Below are 17041 nucleotides of genomic sequence, written 5' to 3'. Positions count from 1 at the left end.
TGATCTCCTAATTTTGGTGGCATTGATTTTGTTTGTGCAAAAATAAATTATACAATCAAAATTATTTTACATTTCATTATATTATCTATATCTTATTTGGTCCTAAATTATTCCCTTATTCATAAATCTAACAGATAAACTATCCCATGCTCTCCTAATTTGCTTATGGTATCACCCTTTGTATATAAATCATGTACCCATTTTGAACTTACCTTGGTATATGGTGTTAAATGTTGGTCTATACCTAGTTTCTCCCATACTGTTTTCCAATTCTTTTTTGTCAGATTATGAGTTTTTGTACCCAAAGCTTGTATCTTTGATTAGATCTTGATTACCATGGTTATTTATTACAATGGGTTGTATACCTAATCTATTCCACTGATCCACCACTTTGTTTCTTAGGCAGTGCTAGATTATTTTGATAATTACCACTTTATGATAAAGTTTAAATTCTGGTATGACTAGACCACCTTCTCTCATTTGGGGGGGGAATTTAATCAGTGGCAATTAATTGGCACAGTGGACAGAGCACTGGGTCTAAAGTTAGGAAGACCTGAGGACACCTAGTAGATGCATGACCCTAGGCAAATCCCTTAATTTCTTTCTGCTTCAGCTTCTTCAACTATAAAATGGAAATTAAAAATAGCAGCTACATCTCAGAGTTGTTGTAGGAATAAAATGAAATAATATTTGTATAGCTTTTCACAAACCTTAAATATATAAATATTAGCTACTAATTATTCAATCATTTTAATCTGACTTCTTGCACCTTTAATTGCTTTCTTCCTTACATATTTTCAGTTTTATGCTATTCCTCATGGCTTGTAAGTGCTCAGAAGGATCATTTCACATTAATCAAAAATCCGACACCAGTTTATTGTTAGGACAAGATACTACAATATAGATGAAATATGATAATAGTAGTAATAATATACTAGTACTAGAAGGTACAATATTAATAATAATAGCATTAATGGGCATTAAATGGAACTTTAAAGCCTGAAAAGTACTTTTAAATACATTATTTCAATTATTATCATGACCATGTTATAGATGAGAAAACAAAAATTCAAAGGTAAAGCAAATTGTCCAAAGTCATACTGGTGTAAATGTCAGAGTTATTCAAACTTGGGTCTTCTTGATTCCATATCTAATTATTCCCTACATCACACTGCATTTTCAACAACAAAGGCAAGAAACAAAATTTAGCAATCCCAATTTCCCTTTAACAACTAATTATGGGCTGGCTTCCTTTGAATTCATTTAAGCCTTTTTTAATTTTTAAAATAATTTTAGCCCATTCTAATTCTCATTGTATTGATTTCCATAAATTTATGATCCACTACATGGGATAACTTATTAAATTTTTACTCCAATTGCTCCCTGTATTGTAGAGGTATCCTGAATTCCTGAAAGGAAGGGGAAGGAAAAGAGAACAAGCATTTATTAAATTCTTATAACATGCCAGACACTGCACTAAGTGTTTTACAAATGTTATCTTATTCTATCCTCACAAGAGCCTTGTAAGGTAGGTGTTATTATTGCAACCATGTTATAGTTGAGGAAACTGAGGCAGAGAGAAATTAAATGACTTTTCTAGGGTCACATTGCTATCAAGATTTTGAGGAAGGATTTGAACTCACCTACCTAACTCTAGGCCCTAACTATTGTGCTGCTAACTGAATACAGTCTCTGGAATACCCTCCCAAGGTAAAGAGACTTCAATATGGGCAAGGTGATAGATTTATCTGTTGTTTGAGAGCCAATGTTGGATAAGCTTATTCCTATATAGTGTTGATCATTAAACTATTAACATTTTCATCCATCACCATTTGTGAAGATGCTGTGTTAAATGTCAAGAGGTCAATCTACATTGGTAAAATATACATAAAGAATTTGAATATTGAAAGTTAAAAACCTGAAATACTGAAATATAAATATTAACATTATAAGTACAATCAATATGGCTATTTGTCATATGTTATTTGTCATGATGACTTTCTGTCATCAAAGTGATTTTCCTTTATTTTAATATTCTGGAATTAGGTGAATAAATCTAAGCTTACCTCACCTGTACCTTTTATCCTTACTTTTCACAGCTTTTTTAAACTTTAATCATCTTGTTTTTTTTTCTTTCCCCATTGAAGAACATTATTTTTTAAGTTTGTTCTCAATAAATGAGTCACTTGTTTGAGTCTGACTTCATTCTAGAGAAATAAAAGTTAATATTACATAATGTTTAGAGAGCTCTTTTCTTAAAGAAGGTTCTTTGTGGAAAACAGGATTTCATGAGCTTTAAAGATTTCAATTGCATATGTAAATTGCAGAAAGATATTTATGAGTTATTCTTTGTGAGTGTGTCTCTGTGTGTTTACATATGAATAATTCAAGGTCGAAAAAAATTACCTAGGCTTTTGTGACCTCTATTACTAATTTCACCATTAATGTCATAAAATAGTGATTTGATTAAACAAGAAAGAGAATTTATAAGCATATAGAGAGACTGTTAAGTAGCAGAGTGCTGACATATAGGGTTGTAAAAACAATAAAATTTGAGAGAAAGAACATATGTTTAAGGAAAGGAGAAGTTGAATGGGAAATCCTATCCACTTGGAAGTGGATTCATATTATAATCATTAAAATTTACAACTCCATCTTATTGTTCTTTGGGTTGGTATGTAAATTATAAACATGTAGTATCTTGAGAGATTATTTATTATTTTTTTGAAGTTAGTTGCACAGTTTGAAGGTAAGCTATATATTAGCTGCATAGCTTTAAGGCAATGTATAAATACGTATATGCACATGTTTATCATATATATATATATATATATATATATATACATATATATATATATATGTAATGTGTATATGTACATATGCATATACCCATACATTAACACATGCAAGTGTACACCTATCTCTTCAGTATCCAAACATGTATGCATGTATACACATAATTGCATGTGAGCATATGCATATATTAATAATGTATGTGTCTGCACGTGTGTGTATATTTACATATGCATATACATATACACATACACATACACATACACATACATATACATATACATATACATATACATATACATATACATATACATATACATATACACATACACATACACATACATATACATATACATATACATATACATATACATATACATATACATATACATATACATATACATATACATATACATATACATATATATACATATACAAAACATGTGCTACTGCAGGGTAATGAGGTAGATCTAGAAGTAAATGGAAGGAAGAGAGTTTCTTCTATTGTCCTGGGGAAAGTATACAATGCTTTTAATGGTCCCAAGCTGCTACTTCACACAGAAGTTTGTTTGTTTTGTTTTTTCTCCTAGTAATATCCTCCTCCAAGTGATGGTACAGGATTGTGAATCTCAGAATACCACCATGGCCAAAGAATCAAAGGTACATGTGACACAAATATCAATAGAGAGATGTGGTGTATACAATTAGTGTTCTTTTAATTTTCCATTGATCAACAATGTCCAAAAATGGGAGACAAGATATGACTGGAAATGTATCATTAGAAAGAGAGAACACAACTGTTTACATTCCTGCATGGAAAGATGATATTTGTAACTCATGAGACCTTTTTCAGTATTAGTATTAGGGTAGTTGCAGGGAAAAATTATATGTATGTATGTAGATGATAGATAGATAGATAGATAGATAGATAGATAGATAGATAGATAGAGGGCACAGGGTGAGTTGAAGATGAAGGGGTGATATCTGGAGAATAAAATTAAGGGGTGAGAGAGAATTATACTGGGAGAAGGAGAAAGGGACAGGTAGAATTATCTCACATAAAACAGACAAGAAAAGGCTTTTACGGTAGAGGAGAAATGGGGGGAGATGGGAGGGAATGAGTGAATCTTATTCTCATAGGATTTGGCTTAAGGAGGGAATAACATACACACTCAATTGGGTATGGAAATCTACCTTACCCTACAGGAAAACGGGGGAGAGAGAAGGTGACAAGAGAGCAGGGAGATGATAGAGGGGATGGCAGATTAGGGGAGGGCATAATCAGAAGCAAACACTTCTGAGGAGAGACAGGGTCAAAAGAGAGAATAGAATAAATGGGGGACAGGATAAGATTAAGGGAAATATAGCTAGTTTTTCACAACATGGCTACTATGGAAGTGTTTTGCATAACTACACATATATAACCTGTATCGAGTTGCTTGCCTTTTCAATGAGGCTAGGTGAAGAGGGAGGAATGGAGTAAATTTGGAACCCAAAGTTTTAAAACACATGTTAAAAAAAATTGTTTTCACTTGCAACTGGGAAATAAGAAATATAGGAAATGGAGCATAGAAATCTATCCTGCCCTACAGGAAAATAGAAGGGGAAGGAGATAAAGTGGGGGGGGGGAGATAGAAGGGAGGGCAGATTAGCGGAAGGGGTATTCAGAATGTATGCTATCTTGGGGTTAGGGGAAGGATGAGATGGGGAGAAATTTTGGAACTCAAAATTTTGTGGAAGCGAATGTTGAAAACTAAAAATAAATAAATTTCTAAAAAGACAGAGAACATCTTGGACATGTAGTGAAGCTGAGGGATAACAGATGGCCAAAATGAGAGTGAGAGTGAGTGTGTGTGTGTGTGTGTGTGTGTGTATGTGTGTGTGTGTGTGTGTGTGTTTGAGAGAGAGAGAGAGAGAGAGAGAGAGAGAGAGAGAGAGAGAGTGAGACAGAGAGAGAGAGACAGAGGAGAGAGAGAATGCAAGCTAATCAGTTTCTTACTGTTTGTTTTCATTTTAAACTTCATAAGGAAAAAAAGGGCACAATGAGGGTCTTGAGGGAGAGATTAAAAATGTTTTGCTGTGTGTGCATGTTGACTGCAAAAAAAGAAAAAGTAGCATTTGACACAACAGAGCAAGACAAAGACACAAAGGCTCCCCACACAACAATATGTCTCCTTTGCATATATTAAGAACATACAACATTCTCTAATAAACTGTTGAGAGATAGGTTTTCAATGATTCTCAGCACCAGTATCATGTTGGGCACTACTTGGAGGGATACAAACTCATAAGTCCTACATAAATCGAAAGAAGATGTTCTGTACTGTTCTTGGCTCAATTCAGTCAGTGTGATGTACTCTTCACACTGGACTATCTGGAAAGTCTTACTATCTATGGTTAAATACACCTCAGAAGAGATAAATTCACAAATGACAAAGTTAAAAACAAGTAGAGGAAAAATGTTAACTATCCAGGCATTAAATTGAGTGAACAGCCCTTTGAGATTAGCCACTAGGACATGCATCTTGGCCAGGAACCCAAGTCTGTCCCATTGTTTGTCCTTCATTCCAGAAGAGGACCATTGACATCAGGAGGGTGATGTCTAGATCCAAGTGAATTGGATTTAAGTAAGGCAGAGCTGAGCAAAGTTGCCAGCCTCACTCTCTCCTCCAGAGTAATCAGACCCCAGTGGCAATACAAAGTCAAGATGACTAGCAGTGGCCCAAGATCCAGTGGGTGACCTTGGCCTTTTTAAACTAAGGTCATTTCCAGGTCTCAGTTTGTCTGAGGCAACATTCATTCAGTGATTAAGGGGTAGGGAAGAAGAACAAGAAGAAGAAAAAATAACAGTACTTCTCATCTCCAAGTGGCAGGGGGGTTCCCCAGAAGGTAGTAACTACTACTCACAGATTGCTATTTGTCCTTTGTTCTTGAAGAGGACCAATGATGTCAGGAGGGTAATGTCTACACTTGCAAGTGAATTGGACTTAAGTGAAGCAGAGCTGTACTCTTCCAGAGTCATTGAGTCCAGTAGCAAGACAAAAGTCAAGACCGCTGGTGATGGCCCTGCAATTCTGTCCTAGAATTAAACAGAAGGAGGTAAGTAGGCTAGATTTCATTTTAGAAATCTCATAGTGCATTCCATGCTTTTCAGCTGCTTCCTGATACAAAAACTCATTCAATTAAATCAAGCAATTTCCTTGTGATGCTACTTGACTTCAGATCAAAGACTACCATGTTATTTGCAGAATTAAAATTATGGGAAACTTTAATAGGTATAGAGAGAAGTGTGATGGTCATAAGTAGTCTGCATATTGCTAATGAAGACTTGCCACAAGAAATGGACAAAATTTCATCCCGGAAACCTACAATCAGCAAAGGAGATAGGCTGGTGATGCAAGAGGAGTGAGGGAGAATAGGACAGCTTGAGTGCTTCTCTGACAACCACAGAATGTTAAAATTCCTAGAGGAAAGACTTTAGTATATTGAGTAGATATTTTATACAGCACTTATGAGAAATCATGAGAAACAATTACACAGGATGAGAAGGTATAAAATAAGTTGCAATTTACAATAAAAAAGACCAAACAAACACATGATCTCCAGAATCAGAGGACCAGAGTTCAAATCTCACCTCTGCCATTTTCTCCCTGTGTGACCTTTGGCAAGATACTTAAACCTTCCTGGCCCTCAATTTGCACTTTGTAAAATTAGAGGATTGGACCAATTAATTGCCTGTGAGGTCTCTTCTAACTTTGATTTGTAATCCTCTGCATGATAGAGTACCTGTGTGGATGAAATGATGGATTTTTGAATATAAAAATTATTGGATTGATAAAAATAGATAACAGATCTGTTTCTATTGATAATTAAAAAGAAATTAAATTGAGACACTGTGCAAAGTCTTATGAAAAATGGGCAGAACGTCATAATGTTCCTCAGCACATTTTTTAAAAATTCAGGAACACACGGCTTGGAAGAGGGGGCGCCGCCGGCCACCTGGGGCTACGGAGGTGGTGGCCAAGGAGACTGATCTATCCAGTACCACTGGAATCAACACCCTAGAGATGCCACGTCAAGAGTGGTTGGGGCCAGGGAGCGGCGACGCGGACCAGGAGGAGGAGGGGACCAGCTGGGGGCCGCGGCCAAGGAGACGCGAGAGTTCTGGCAGACCCGTCCTGTTCCGGAAGGCGACAGCCGCAGTTTGGCTTCTGGGCGGCGGTGACCGTTGCTCCCCTGCACCCCCCCGAACCCTTGACCCCCTCCTCTGTATCCTGGGCTGGGGAGGGGGGGGAGGTGTCCCTCTCTTCCACCCCTCTTCCCTGTCCCTTTCCTTCCCCTTCTCTCACCTTCCATCACCTCTTCCTCAACTCCCCGCTTCCTCCCTCCTGTTCTTCCCTCTTTCCCTCTCCTCCTTCTCTCCCTCTCACCTCCCCCACCCTCTCTTCTTTCCCTCTGTTTTTCTTTCTCTTCCTCTCCTCTCCCCCTTCCTCCACCTCTCCTCCCCATCCTTTTGCCTCCCTCTCCCTCCCTTATCTTTCTCCTCCCTCTTGTCTCCCCCTCCTCTTCCCCCATTCCTCTCTCTCCCCCTTCCTCTCTCCTCTCCTTTTCCCCTCTTCCATCTCCTCTTCTTCTTTCTCTTCCCCTTTCCTCTCCCCTCCTCCCTCTCCTTCATCTCCCTTTCTACTTCCCCTCCCTCTCTTCTGTCATATCTCCTCCCCTTCCAGCGCACCATACACAGGCTCAGTTCCCACAGAAAGATGGCAGCAGCAGAGAAGTAGAAATAATGATGGGGTGGTGAAGATCGGGCCACTACATTCTAGGGGACACGCTGGGGGTTGGCACCTTTGACAAAATAAATGTTGGCAAGCATGAGTTGACTGGGCACAAAACTGCTGTGAAGATCTTAAATTGACAGAAAATTTGAAGGATTTATGTGGTAGTGAAAAATTCACAGAGAAATTCAGAACTTCAAGCTTTTTAGACATCTTCATATCATTAAGCTGGACCAGGTCATTAGAACACCAGCTGACATTTTCATGTGATTGAATATGTCTCTGGGGAAGAGCTGTTTGATTATATATGTAAAAACAGAAGGCTAGATGACAGAATCATTTATTTCAACAAATCCTTTCTGATGTGGATTATTGTCACAGGCACATGGTTGTCCATAGAGACTTAAAAGCTGAAAATGTACTGCTTGATTCACACATGAATGCAAAGATAGTTGATTTCGGTCTTTCAAATATGATGTCAGATGGCAAATTTTTTATAACAAGCTGTAGCTCTCCCAACTATGGGGCACCAGAAGTAATTTCAGGAAGGTTATATGCAGGTTCAGAGGTATATATTTGAAGCAGTGGTGTTATTCTCTATGCTTTATTATGTGTCACCCTTCCATTTGATTAAGATCATGTGCCAACCTTGCCCAGAGTCACACAACCAGGAAGTATTATGTGTCTGAGGCCAAATTTGAACTCAGGTCCTCCTGACTCCAAGTCCGGTACTCTATCCACTGAGCCACCTAGCTGTCCTGCCAACCTTTTTTAAGAAGATATGTGATAGGATCTTTTATACCCCTCAGTGCTTGAATCCTTCTGTCATTAGCCTTCTGAAACAATACGGCTCAATGTGGACCCCATGAAGAAAGCCACAATCAAAGACATCAGGGAATATATGTGGTTTAAACAAGACCTTCCAAAGTATCTCTTTCCTGAGTATCCATAAACGATGTTGAAGCCTTAAAAGAAGTATGTGAAAAATCTGAATGTACAGAGGAAGAGGTTCTCAGCTGTCTGTATAGCAGAAAACACAAGGATCCTTTGGCAGTTGCTTATCACCTCATAATAAATAGGAGAATAATGAATGAGGCCAAATATTTCTACTTGGCTACAAGCCCACCAGACTCCTTCTTAGATGATCACAGCCTAAAAGAGTGCCATTCTTGGTTGCTGAAACACCAAAATCACGCAATACACTTGATGTGTAACCTCAAAAATCCAAACACCAGGATGTGAGGAGGGCAAAATGTCAGCTGGGAAATCAAAGTCAAAGTAGACCAAATGAAATCACGGTAGCAGTTTGTCACTCAATTAAACAGCTGGATTCTGAAGGGAAGGTTGTAAACTCATATTATCTGTGTATTCAAAGGAAGAATCCAGTGACAAGCACATACTCAAAAGTGAATCCACAATTATATGAGATGGACAGTAGAACTTACTTACTGTACCTTCGAAGCATTGATGATGAAATTGCTGAAGTCAAATCTGGATCTACTACTCCACAAAGATTGGGTTCTGTGAGCAATTATCGATCTTGCCAAAAGAATGATTCAGATGCTTAAGCCCAAGAAATGTTTCCCTTACCTCATCAGTGACTTCACTTGATTCTTCTAAGGTTGACAACCCCAAGGTCAGGAAATCAGATGACCGAGTTTTTTGAAATGTGTGCAAATCTTATTAAAATTCTTGCACAGTAAAAAAAATAAATTCTGGATCTTATAGACAATGCAATAACTTGAGGCAATGAAGTGACTGGAAAAGTGTGTGTAAAGAATAAAGATAAGCTCTGAGTTTCCAAGATTCAAAACAAGTACTACAGAAATATGCAGATATTGTTTGGGGAAATATATACATCTAAATAGGAGGAGGAAGAGGCATCATGAATCATTTTTTGAAACTTCACATTATATGATCCAAATAAATATCTTTCCAGGAAACCAACTCCTGGTGGGGCATGGGGTCGGGTGGGGTAGGAGAACCTTTTTTTTTTTTAATGTGACAAATTCTGAATATGTTTTACTTTCAGGTTGGCATTTGAAATTTGTTGTTTTTTTCATCAATACACTTATAATTATTTGTCATTGTTAGTAGAAAATGGTTTCAAAGGCTGGAGCAGCAAGGGAACAACAAAAAAATTAAGACGTTAAAGGAATGTATCAACATTCCTTGCACAGTGACAAGTCCCTTGGTTTTACTCACCAAAATGTCCCAGAGCCAGCCTCTGTCTTTTGGGAGAGAAGCACCTGTTGTGCCCCTTTATCTTCTCTTGGACTTTTCCTGAATCATAGCCCTCTACCTAGAATTAAATTATTGTGCCTTCTGAACCTGATTTTTTTCCTCATCCTTTTTTTGTCTTGGTTCATGCTGCAATAGCAACTAGGTTAGAGAAGGTTTTGATTTTGGCCACAGATATTGTAAAGAGAACAAACATTCAGACTTGTACCGCGGAAAAGGTTCTGGTGCTAACAACAGAGGATATGTGTTCAAATATCACCTTTGACACTCACCGCCTTTGTGGCTTTGGACAAAGCATGTAAAGCACCTCAACCTCAATTTCCTTATATATAAGATGAGGCAGTTGGATGAAGTAATCTGTGAGCTCCCTTCTAGTTCTAGAATTATGATCAGATGATCTTGAGTGACTCCAGCCACAGAAATCCAGCTTTAGAAACCAGACACATGGAGTGATATTGAGGATGAAAGAAAAGTACCCTTCAACCCAGTGCTCATATGGATTTCTCCTGATTGTTGCGTGTCATTCCTAGTAGGTATTAGTACAATTTGTTGTAAATGTGAGGATTTGAGATACAAGCACACACACACACACACACACACACACACACACACACACACACACACACTCACACATACCAGAGCATCCAGGAAGGAAGTACTAGTCTGTAAAACAGTGAGGATCTTCTCTTCTACTGGCAACTATTTCTGTAGGACCTGTAACATGGCCCATCTCTTCTCAGAAACCACAGCTAGTAAAAACCTGGAGAAGAAAGCCCTCAACACCAAATTCCTTGGAACTGTCAGATGGTTCAATGTCAGAAATAGGCACGGCTGAGTTAACAAAAAAGACAAGCAAAATGTATTGCCATCCACTCTGTCCCTGTAATCTTAGTCAACAAGCATTTTTTAGAAACTTATTATGTGCCAGGCCCTTGACTAACTACCAAAGGAATATGCAAATATTGTTTAGGGGACTAAATTGGAGGGGATAAAGACATTATGAAACATTTTTGACATACTTATATGTATATGATATATATGTATATATATGTGTATATATGTGTGTGTATATGTGTGTATATGTATATATACATACACATACCTACATATACATACATACATACATATCTTGTGAATACATAATTATTTGCATGCTGGCTCCCCTGAATAAATGGAGCTCCTTGAGGCCAGGGATTATGTTTTTGCTTTTCTTCATTGATTAGATATGCAGAATGATTGTGAGTAGAGGATGATACCAAGGTTGCAAGCCTGCATTACAGGAATGTGCTGTTGCGCTTAACAACAATAGGAAACGGGAAGATGTGAAGGTTTGATGATAAAAAAAAAAGTTTTATTTTGACATGTTGAGCTTGAGATGCCTGTAAGACATTCAGCTTGAAATTTTCAAAAGGCAGTTGGTGATGAGGGACTCGAACTCAGGAGAGAGTAGGGCTCAAAATATTGATCGGGGAATCATCTGCATAGAAGTAATATTTTTAGCCACAAGAGCTGAAGAGCTAACCAAGAGAGATAGTATATTGGAAAGCTGTCCTTTTCACAGGTGGTTGACATGACTGACAGTAGACAAAGGGACAAAGGATTCAAGTGAAGAAGATAAATAATTAGTTTAATATACTTTTGGTCACCTTTTTAGGACACTAAGTTTGTCATACATGTAAGCCTAAAGTAAAGAATTTTCATATACATTTGAAGAGTATCATTATGTGAGTACTTTTGTCTGATTCTGGTGTTTCATCAGCATGATAAACTCCTAATTTTTGCAACTACTTCCATTGATCTAGATAGATAAATCGTAAGTATTATTTGTCCTAAATTATGTGTACTTATTGACAAATTTTGTGGTCTATTCATAGAAATGCATATCATAATCAGGATAATTGGCTTTCTTCATAACACATATATATTAAACATAATTATCTAACTATATATGTAATTGTATATATGCATACATATCAATATACATCTATGTACATATGATATACACAGGCATAAACAGCTACTTATTCTATACTCCCCTACTGAAGATATACCTTATAGATTTAGCAGGAACAATAAAAATTTAGATCTGGAGAACTATGATTTTGGGAAGTAAATTAAAAATTCAGCACACACTTATTTAGCACCTACTAGGTGGAAAGCATTATGCATAGTACTAACATAATTACTGGTCTAGACCTGTCATTTCATTTGTATAAAATAAAAACTAATTCTATGGGTGTAAATTGGCGCCTCTAAAGCCTTAAGAGTTTGCCTGGAACACTGAGAGACTCAGTGAGTTGCCCAAGATCACAGATTATACATCAGAGGCAGGATGGAAAGCCATATCCTCTACCCATTATGGCTCCCTGCTTCTAAGGTCATCCTATAGAAATGATTAAGTTAACAATTAATTGTTAATTAAATTAACATTTTAGACTTTTCTATTAAATTGGAATGTTAATTCTAGTTACCTCCAGAGAATTGAAATTGTGTTAATTGTAATTTAGGCCCTGTAATTTTGCCAGATTAAAGATGTCATCTTCAATATAGGCTATTTCATTGAAATGGATACATTAGAAATCATTATATTCATGGCAAACAGGACTTAACCCATGCTCTAGGCGCACTTTATAATGGAAATAATTGTTATTAGTTAATAATAATTAAGGATAATAGTAGCTTGAATATATATGTGTATAGCTTTTTAAAATATGTGAAGCACTTTACAATTATCTCATTTCATCCTTTGGTAGTTAGATGCTATTATCCAATACCCCTCTCCTCCCCGCCCGCCACCATTTACGTAGGAGGAAACAGGGTCACAAAGCTAGTGAAGATCTTAAGGCTAAATTGAAGTCAAGTCTTCCTGACTCCAAGTCCAGAATACTATTCACTTTGCGACCTATCTGCCTATTACTTGCAGAAATAAGGAAACTCTTTTAGCTACAGGTATTTACTCAATCGTTATTAACTATTCAACAACATTAATTTGACAAATATTATTAAATTGTGTAGTGCACTATGATAGTACATTGAAGGTTCAAATATTGATGCCACACTAACCATGTTCTGAAGGAGCTTGAAATATGAAGAGGGAGAAAGACATGTTTAGGGAGGTCATCAGGTCTAAAATGTTGAATGATAAAATCAAGATTCAAGAAAATATGGACATATGAGGAAGATGGTACAAACCCAGTAAGATGGAAGTTTTATAGGGACAAATAACAAGGCACTATTTTTTTGGGTCAAATTCTCCTTTATAAAATGGGAAATATGTGACTTGATAGAGTATGGTGAAAAATACCTGGGGATTTATTGAGTTGAATTAGATTCAGCTTAATTGAAGAGACAGTAAGCTCGATATAAATTGGTTTTGTGACATTGTAGCCAAAAAGTCAAAAAGGCAAACACAACATTAGGTCTCCTTATTAGAGGCACAGTGACCAGAACAAGAGAGGTGATAGTTCCACTTTCTCTGCCCTGGTAAGATCACATCAGGAGTACTGGGAGCAATTTTATGTATTGTATTTTAAGAAGGACACTAACAGATTGCAGTTCATGTAGAGCATTGTGACCATATTGGTAAAAGGCCAAAAGACCATGTTATGTAAGAATAGGTTGAAGAAACTAAGGATGTTTAGCTTAGAGAAGAGAAATCTTGGGAGTAGGGGGAGACATGGTACATAGCAGGAGAGGAGAGGAGACAAGGAATTGGAGAACTGTCATGTGAGTGATTAGACTCTCTTACTTATATCCAAAAGGCAGAAGGGATAGAACTGGCAGAGAAACAGTTTTTGGCTGGGTATGAGAGAAAATTTCTAAAATGCAAGGAATTATGTTGGGTATACCTGGAAAGTACTTTAAAGGTCATTGAGTCTTACTTCTCATTTAAAAATAAGGCCTTCTCTCTCTCTCTCTCTCTCTCTCTCTCTCTCTCTCTTCTCTCTCTCTCTCTCTCTCTCCCTCCCTCCCTCTCTCTCTCTCTCTCTCTCTCTCTCTCTCTCTCTCCCTCCCTCTCTCTCTCTCTCTCTCTCTCTCTCTCTCTCTCTCTCTCTCTCTCTCTCTCTCTCTCTCTCTCTCTTTCTCTCTCTCTCAATACACACAGACACAGACACACATGACTATCACCCTAGTTCCATTTAACCATTTAACATTAGATTAGCTTTAACAAGGGAATATTCACTTCAAAGGTATCGTAAAAACAAATGAGCATTTTTTAACTTTATTTTTAATTTGTGGGATAAAACAAGCATTTTGATAAATAGCACAACAAAAAAAGATGTTGCTCATGAAACTGCAAATCTACTATACACAACTTGCTATTCCTTTCAAATATACACAAAATAATCATGTACATTATTTTCTTCTCTTTCCCATGCCTACTCTAGAGATGGCTACCATTAGACCTCTGTGTGTGTGTGTGTCTGTGTGTGTGTCTGTGTATAAAATTATTCCACAATCAATTCTTTTTCCAGATGCAGATAGCATCTTTCTTCATGTGTCCTTTATACTTAATTTGGGTGTTTATAATATTCAAAATAACTTATTTGCTCAAAGTCATTCTTAAAACAATATTGTTGTATTTTCCTCAACACCTCTGACACATAATTTCCAATCCCATTTCACTCCACTATCTCAGCTTTGGAGAGATTAGATTCACAATTTAGTTTGGTTGTTATGTATCATTAATCCCACCAAGTTGAAGCCAAGATTGGTTGGAGTCCCTGGACCCTTGTTCCTCAGGGATTCACTTCTGGGCTGGCTGTAATACCTGGCCTGGTTCCCTGGATTACTGCATGATCATGGCTCACATTCACAGGTTGGATTGGAGGTTCTATTCCCTAACCTTATAATGGAAAAGAACCAACAAAAGGGCCAAAATTGCAGAGGCTACATGTCCTAAGCAGAGAGGAGGATGTTGAGATCCCACTCAGCCTCTTTCCACTTACTACATGGTCTGAATGAAGGAGTCACTTACCCTCAGACTAAATACAGCAAAAGCCCCATAGATGGTGAGTCATATCATTTTAAAGACAACCACCATTCTAGCTATGAAGCCAGTGGAGGAAAAGCTCCTCCCAACAAAATGATAGGCCGATGAAGAATGTCCACACATATTCTAATCTTCCAATCTTCCATGTCAGTGATGACAAGTTATGTGTTCCAGGCTTATGCCAAACCTCCATTAAATACATAGATGTGTGGCGGGTGTGTGTGTGTGTGTGTGTGTGTGTGTGTGTGTGTGTGTGTGTGTGCGTGTGTAGGGAAAGAGGGAAAGTAAGAAAGAAAAAGGAAAGGGAGAGAGAAAAAGAAAGAAGGAGGAGAAAGAACAAAAAATACATCTAATCAAAAATAAACAAGAAGCAAAAAATATGAAACGAATTTTAGAGAATTAGATGAGAGTCCTCTAATAACTACAGGATGGACCCTACATATTTCTCAGCCATGCATGGCGCTTTTATATAAATTGATCATCTCTTTGGACATTAAAAACCTCCCAAACAAATGCAGAAAAGTAGACTATCATACAAATTCTTTACTGATCACAAAGCAATAAAAGCATTGGAGGAAAGTATTAAAAACTAACTGGATGCTAAATAATTTAATACTAGAAAATTGATGGGTCAAAGAACAAACCAATAGGCTAGCTTTTAAGGCCTTACACAACCAGTCTCCATCTTCTCTAGCCTGATTAGAAATTATCTCTCCTCCATTCCTCTGTGATTCAACCAAACTTATCTTCTATTACCTATGCATGACATTTCATCTCCCATCTTGGTGTCTTTGCCCTGGAATGGTTTTCTTCTACATCTAGTCCCTTAAGAGCAGCTCAGACATCAAGCCTTTTTTGAGCTCAATAACTGCTATTATCCTTCCTCTCCCTGTACCAATCTACCTTGAATTTTACACACACACACATGAGCACACACACACGAGCACACACACACACACTCACACACAAACATACACATATACACATTTCTGTTTATTCACTTTTTATTTATATTTGTATTTGTCTCCTTCATTCAAATATGTGTTCACTGAAAGTAGGGACTGTTTCATCTTTGCACTTAAATTCTGATATTTCTCGATTGATTAACTTGCAGTTCTAAGCATATAATCTGATTGAGGTAACAAGCTTGAGTGACTGAGATATTGGTGATATCATCAACAAAAACAGAGAAGTTAATGGAGGGAGACATTTTGCTGGAGAAATGATCATTCAGTTGTGGACATGTTGACTTGGAGATAACAGCGAGACATCCACTAAGAGATATATAGCAAGTAGCTGGAAAAACTGGGTTGGAACTCTAAGGAAAAGATGGAGGTAGAGATGACCAATCAGACTGTTTAGACAGCCAAGTCCTACCTGAAGGTCCCTTGAAGAGATATGACTTTCACAAAGATACTATTGTGATTGTTATTCTTTTGTAAAGTACAATTTTTAGATAATTTTACTTGAATTTTAATGGCCACTTCAATTAACTATAATTAAGGGGCTTATTAAGGCAACTCTCTCATAAATGTGTTGCTTTTTGGGAGTAGCCTGAGAAGCAGAAAGTGCATAGAGGTTTTTTCCCTTGGAGACAAGAAGACTGGGTTCACATCTTTGGACATTCCTCTGATATACCAACTATATAATCAGAGGCAAGTACTTCAGTGCACCGGGCAACTATCCGTACCATTAATTTACAGATAAATTGTTCATCTGCACCTATTGAAGAGCTCTACTTTAGGAGCTCTGCACAATGAAGTCATAGGTCTATGTCATTAACAAATAAAAATGGTGGACTAAGGAATACATATTCCGTATGCTGGTTTTGCTGAAAAATAGCTTTTTATATTTCAATGATTTGCTGATAAATTATCTATGAATGGATGGGAAATAAGGTGAAATTTGGTGTAAGGGACCAGTAGAATGACAAAAAACACATTTAATAAAAGAGTTTAGAGAAGAGAATAGTAGTTGTTTGGAAAGAGTAAAACAAGAGAGTGATCAGATACTCTTTAACCCATAATAATTCACTCAAAACAATTTTTAGTATCCTAAACTGTGGATGATAAGTGTTTTTCCAAAGGGCATTGATTATTGTGTGGTTGAATAGTTCCTTTTATATTATCCTTTTTATGGTCTTGCCTTCTAAACACTTTGTCTAATGAAGGATTCTGAGGATACATATAAAGTAGCCATACTCTCAGCCATGTAATAAATATTTATTAAATACCTAGTA

General features: G+C 37.1%; 1 pseudogene; it reads left to right on the top strand.

Annotated features, from left to right (window-relative positions):
- Positions 1-7953: 7953 nt before the first annotated feature.
- LOC110197255 (5'-AMP-activated protein kinase catalytic subunit alpha-1-like) lies at positions 7954-9271 on the top strand (annotated as a pseudogene).
- The last annotated feature ends 7770 nt before the right edge of the window (positions 9272-17041 follow it).

Source organism: Phascolarctos cinereus, unplaced genomic scaffold, assembly GCF_003287225.1.
Source record: "Phascolarctos cinereus isolate Bilbo 61053 unplaced genomic scaffold, phaCin_HiC Scaffold_4;HRSCAF=312, whole genome shotgun sequence".
In the NCBI taxonomy this organism is placed as follows: Eukaryota; Metazoa; Chordata; class Mammalia; order Diprotodontia; family Phascolarctidae; genus Phascolarctos; species Phascolarctos cinereus.
Note: the sequence above shows the minus strand (reverse complement) of the source record. Positions and strands in the feature narration are given on the sequence as shown.